Source organism: Triticum aestivum, chromosome 6B (genome assembly GCF_018294505.1).
Source record: "Triticum aestivum cultivar Chinese Spring chromosome 6B, IWGSC CS RefSeq v2.1, whole genome shotgun sequence".
NCBI classification, from domain to species: Eukaryota; Viridiplantae; Streptophyta; class Magnoliopsida; order Poales; family Poaceae; genus Triticum; species Triticum aestivum.
This window is the reverse complement of record NC_057810.1, coordinates 380337411-380343890: the sequence shown is the minus strand read 5'-3', so window position 1 is coordinate 380343890 and position 6480 is coordinate 380337411. Positions and strand designations below refer to the sequence as shown.

General features: G+C 41.4%; 1 long non-coding RNA gene across 1 annotated transcript; it reads left to right on the top strand.

Moving 5' to 3' along the window:
• The first annotated feature begins 421 nt into the window (after positions 1 to 421).
• Positions 422 to 5551, top strand: LOC123137210 (uncharacterized). Its single transcript, XR_006467896.1, has 6 exons — positions 422 to 1090; positions 1224 to 1310; positions 1494 to 1598; positions 2937 to 3048; positions 4558 to 4609; positions 5175 to 5551. It is a non-coding gene; the product is annotated as an uncharacterized lncRNA (long non-coding RNA).
• The last annotated feature ends 929 nt before the right edge of the window (positions 5552 to 6480 follow it).

Here is a 6480-nt window from a genome sequence, read left to right as displayed (position 1 = left end):
CAACCTAGGGCAGATAGGGTTATTCCTTTAATGAAAAAGAAATTTTCCCTAGAAAAAGAGTTTAGGGTTTGGTCAAGAAGTGAAGTGACATGATCTTGGTAAGATTTTGGGAATGATGAGCCACTTGGGAGGGGGAATGAGGGTGATTTCCCAGGTGGCAAGGCCACAGAACCACTCCAAAAAGAAAAACAAAGCAAAAACCAAATTTAAAACAATAATGAGGCTAGCTAACTCACCTACAGAAGGCTCCCTCGATTGGGGCTTCGTTGGCCGTCCGATCTGCCTTCTGTGGCGTCTCAACCATTGGATCTTCACAGCAGTAAAAATCAATTTTCACCTTGCGGTTATTTTTCGTGGCCAATAACGGGTGGGCTCGCGCCATGCGTTCATTGGCTGGGTTGCCTGTCTTCGCGTGCAAAAAGCATTGCCCACTCCGCTCCACGCGCCCAATCCCATCTTCTCCCGTCTCGTTCCACACCAGCCGCCACACAACCCTAGCCCCTTTCCCATCGATCCCCACAGCCCCTCCCTCCTTCTCGCTCCTCGCCATGGCCGATTCCCACAGCCCCTCCCTCCTGCTCGCTCCTCGCCATGGCCTCCGCCCTTGGAGCCTCGCCATGGCCTCCTACTCCCCCTCCACCACCGTACGTGCACACAGACGGCGGTGCCGGAGAAGAGCAGCTCCAGTCATGGTGGGGTGCAGCTGCGCCGGGGATGAAGGAGGTCCGCCGCCTGTCTTTGTCTCCTTGCTGCGTCCTTTGTTGCCAATCCTCCCCTCTCCATTAGCCCCTAGCAGCGCAACAGTCTGGGACAAGGGGAAGGAGCAGGTCAACCCGACTCCATCTCTCTGCACGAGGACTAGAGGAGCAGGTGGCGAGGGAAGCCGGCACGGCCAGCGGCGGCGCTGCACAGGGACGTCCGCCTCGGGTTTTCCGTCCTGTCTCCCGATCCCCTTCCCTTTAAGTGTTTTTCTTTTTCCTCTTGGCCCGATCTGCTCACATGTTTGGGGTTTCGTGCTGTAGGGATAAGATCTGGTGCGGGAGGTGTGGTATACTGCATAGGTGTATAATCTTGGCTATGATCTATTCTGGTGATTTGGCTATCAACTCCTAAATCTATGAATCATTTGAAAATGTTGAACTTGTTGTCCTGTTGTGTGGACATGTTTTGATTATGCTTTTAACACTATGCTTTGCTGATTCAGTGCCATTTATGTGGTGCAGGAGAATGTCGATGTTAAAGCATTTGGTTTTGATGGATCATATTATTGGTTCTCTGTTCAACTGAAGATGTCTTCAGATAGGACTAAGGTTTGAATATTCATGTGTTATTTTTTGCATGTTGTAGTTTCTTGTTCTTCTATGAACTATAAGGCCAATATAGATTTCTCAATGTATCATTTTGGGACTATTTGACTGCTGATCATTTCTCATGTCTTTTTGCAATTTTTGGTCTTTGTTTTGATTTCGTTGTGTGCCTGTGCTTCGATTCAGGTGAGTTGAGTTGTGGCTTGGTTGGAGATGTTGATGCTGTTTGAGACGCCCGCTGGATTCACCCTTTTCAAGGTTATGAACATGGGCAAGCTCGACAAGGTCCAGGTGAGTGCTCGCCACAACCTCAGCTCTTGGTTTGGTTTGGATTACTCGTGTTTTTTCTTTCGATGGCAAAATAACTTCTCTTTTCAAAATACTTAGTCGTGATCTATCTATCACATTATAATTGAGTAAGTCTGAAAAAGTCCTTTATTTGGATGAGTAAGAATCCGTGGTGTGCTCCTGAGCTATGTGTCCCTTTTCCAAATGTTAGAAAGAAAAAAAACTTCTGATCAGCAAGGAACACTCCACAACGAAACTCACTTAAATAGGCTGATAGATGATACCTGTTCTTGAGCCTATTTGCACAAAATAATGAGAGGCTAAATGATTTAGACACATGCCAACCATCTTTCTCACCTTGGCATTTCGTTACACTTGATTACTGATTCGTCAAGGAGTTGTTCCACGTTCGCCCATTTCCCCAAACTGTATGTATGCATTGCTCGCAAAGGAAACCAATTTAAACCCTCTTCAAAAAAATATGGACTGTCATAAGGTTGAAAAAAATGCATGTGTTATCCTGTAAGCACATGAATTGAAAGGCAAAATAAAATGTTATTCTGTAGTGGATAATTTTACCTTGTTAGCCTAGACAACACTACAGGTAGTACGCATTTGCCGACCTATATATCCCAGGACAGGGTATATAGATAGCTCCTGACCTTGCCAGAGGGTAAGTAGTTCATTTGATTATTCTGTTTTGCATCATTTGTTGGGACCGATGATCAGTACTTGCTGTCTAAATGATTGGTACTTGCTGTCTAAATGCAGTACACACACATTGTAGCAATAAGTTGTTAACTGTCCCTTTACATTCTGTTAGATCTCTGATAAATCAAGAAGTTGACACTTGTTAGTAAGTTCAGTATATCATCTTCTATTTTGACATAATATATAATGGTCAAAGAATACAAATCTTTCGCAAATAGAAAAAGCATATAAAATATTAATTCTCAGTAAAAAAGATGAAGTGTTCAGATATATTAATGCTTTCACTTCACTTGTCATGCTGTTATGAACTATATTTTCTGCATAATTGTTATATCAGAATCGAATTGACCCATCCGATGCTCGACTGTATCTTAGCATGCTTATCGAGTACATTCCTTATGTCATTTTTACAGATAAATTTATTTGTTTCAAGTATCGCTTTTTTGCCATATCAACATGAAGAGTTGTCATATATTGGCCTGTTAAATTTATCGGGTGCCAAGTTCACTTCCATATTATCAATTCTGTTTCTTCTGATTTTGGTGTTGGTGTTTGTGTTGTTACAGAAAATATGCTCACATTTATTTGAAATATGTGTATGCCATTAACTGATGTCATTATGTTTTCCAGGGGTATATGGACCACAAATGATGTGATATACTTGGTTGTTTCAACATGAGTACGGCTCAGTAGGAAGGTCAACCGTGGGGAGGCGCAACATAGCGCGGCCTCAGCCAATTAGGTGTCCTATCTCTTTGCCCATTGCTTCTATGGAACTCTTTTGTTTGGCTTATGAAGGCACATTCATCCTGCAAGTACAATCATGATTAAGAGTTAGAATGCCCCTGCACATCCGTTTACTTTCTTACATTGATTGGTGGTTCTTATGCCTTGTATAATACGCCTTCTCACATAATAGTTTGGTAAAGAAAGAATGAACTCACTCCTGAATTTTGCACTAATTATATACTTATTTCACTATTAATAATTTGTATTTGCTATATCTTCTCTCATGAGTTCGTCAAGTTCCTTTCTCAACATGCTTAGATGCTTTTATGTCGGAAATTTTGTGCAACATCAGAAGTAATGGTCGATCGGTTTAGCCTTTGTGTCGGTTACATATGTATATATGTCATTGGCCTAGCTAACATTGTGTGTCAGTAATTTATGCTTTCTTTCTTTGGAATAATTATGCCTAGCTGGAAATAGAGAGGAGTCAGGTACCTGCCTGTTACTGCTCTTTTTGCGGTCTAAACTGTTCCTTAAACTAAACAAGTAACCTGACAGTATTTTGTGTTTAACTAATATCATTCTTATCATAGTGAGTACTATATTATTCAGTTAACATCTGCAGGTGCGCCCTCTCCCTGCGCGCCGCGTGCATGTCGCGCCATTTGCGGGAGTGTGGGGCAAGCCATGTCCTTGAAATCCCAATCCCCTCGCCCGCACGCCGCACGCCACACCCCTCCCTCGCTCCCTCCTCGAACTCTCTTCCTCGCCAGTCTCCATGAAACCACCAACCCCATCCTCTCCCTCTCCCTTGCGTATGACCATGACGGCGCTGGGTCGGCCAGAGGAAGAAGGCCATGGTGATTCTGTTGTCTGCGTGCGGAAGCAGCAGCGGTTCATGGAGTGGAGTGAGTCCACCTCCCGTCATTCTAGCCACAGCCTCCGCGCCACCTCCGCTTCCTCCTCCTATTCGTAGGAGCTTCAGTGAGGTTTCTCACCAATGAGCTGGAAGGTTTTTTATCCTGGGTACCTGCAGCTCACTTTGTTAATTACCACAACACCATTTCATATTTAAATTTAATACTCCCTCCCTTCTTCAAAAGAAGGCATGCCAGTTTTGGTCAAAGTCAAACAATGTAAAGTTTGACCAAGTTAATCCAACAAACTTGTGTGTCTTCTTTCCTAGCATGGAGGGAGTACTTAGTTTGATTACTGCATCTACAGTTTTTTTTTGCTTCTACTTCTACTTCTACTGTATTTCTGCACTTAAATTTAAATTATTTATGCACCTACTTTATTTCTACTTCTAGCCCACCCTGTGTTCTAATGAATTCATCTACGAGGGTGTTGTTCCTTTTTCATCCGTTGAAGGTTTTCTCACTTCTACATAGGTGCTCCATTATTTCTTTTCCTATTTAGATTTTCTGTTTTGTGAAATGGCAAATGCTAAATTCCGCAATGGCACTTTCTTTAAGCATTGTGTTCGATTTTTTGTCGGGTTTTCTAAACATGAAGTGTACAGATCTGAGGATGAAGAGAAGAAGAATTTATCTAAAAGGGTGAACAAGATCAAGGTGATTTTCCTCCCTCTTTTGAACATTTGTTCTTGCATTTTGATGCTATAATCTTGGTCCTTTTAGATACCCATTCTACTGACCATGTGGAGTTTAAGCCTGCAAAAAATCGTTTTCTTAATATAAAGGAGGCATATCACGCATGAAGATATGCATGCATAATTTGTTCTTCGCAGAGTATGAAAGAGGCATATCTTAAGAAAGCTAAATAATAATAGTTGGTATAAGGTAGTATTCATGAATGAATATGGCAGCACCAATAACTACCTTTTGAGAATGGCCTTTTTACATTCCAGATTATGCAAAGAGATTGCCATGTTTTTTTTCTATTTCGGTTTAGTATATTCCGTTATATGTCCAGTTTGTTTTCCGCAAAACAAAATATAAATGTTCATGTTATAATGGATGGATATGAATTGATGCCATCGTCATGTCATGTAAATTAATTGCAGAGAAGATCTATATTTTTGTTGGCACTAAAAGTGAAAATGAATTTGGGACCAAAACTTTTCAAATAGCTCTGAATATAAATTGTGACCTTGTGCTGTCTGGGGTGGAGCTGCAGGGGGTGAGAGGCGGATAACAATACGAGAAGGAGCATGCCATCGAGGAATGCAAGCAGCGGCACTCCTCCGCAATGGGGTATGGCTACAGGGGAGGGGACACGGCCAACTGACAGGAAGAAGGAGCAGGTCGTCGATGTAGCATATGGGCCTTTCAGATGCATGTGCCTCCATATGCGCCAGAAGTTATTCTTTTCATGCACATGCAAAATAAAATTTTAATAGAAACACTGCTAAAAGACCCTCCTTAGCAGGTTTATAGATGTCGTAAAAATATATTCTTTTTCATACATTAAACTCGAAATTCTTAGCGTGTGCATTTCCCATACAAATGAGTACTAGAAAAAATAAATGTGTTTACAACACGGGATGGTTTAAACTTGGGCTTTCTGCTATCAAAATAGAATGTGCATCATCTAGTTGTGAACAACAAACAGCATTTTTTTCTGCTAAGGAAAATTATATTTATTGCTACGTGTGCTTGACCGCAGCTAAACCAACTAAGCATAGATTTAATTTTAAATAGGGCTTTCTCCTACCAAACTAAGTTGTGTATTTACATCATTTGTCCCTACTAAAGGAAACTAACTAATGCCTTTTTTATAGCAAGCATTTTGACATCCACAACTAAACCACAATTTTGCATCGCCGAGTTGTGGTTTGTATGCTTAAAAATACCTTTTTAACTGAGCTTGAAAATTCTTATGTGTAGTGAAATTGCATCTAACACTTTGTAAAGAACAAATGAAACACTTTTCAAATAACTCTTAGTCTAAATCGACACCTTGTGCCATTTGACATGATAATCATAAGTGGTTGCTAAAGAGTTTGAATTGGTAAAGTGGTTGCATCCTCTGTTTCAAGTCTGGACTATTCCTTCATTCTAAAGCCTAATTTAATTTTCAAAACACTTTGTGTTTGAAATGGACATTGTGCTATATGGCATAATGGGCCATTTGTGTTACCATGCATGCCGAGTAATCCAAAATAATAGAAAGGAAAAATATCACAAGTTGAGTACGCTTCTCCTGCCCAAAGGAGAAACCGAGGAAGAAAAGAAAATACACAGGCACGATGGATGCAGGCGCTGCTGCTTCATATTCTACTCCGGACGGTCCACACAAAGAATTGTTCCTGGACCGGGCTAGGTATCCGGACGGCCCACACAAAGAATTGTTCGTAGACTAGGCTAGGTAGCATACGAGCCTTTCAAATACCCATGCCTCCATATGCACAACACAGAGAGGGTTTTTCTTTTCGTGCACATGGAAAATAAAAGCTTAGTGCAAACAGTGCTAAGAAAATGCA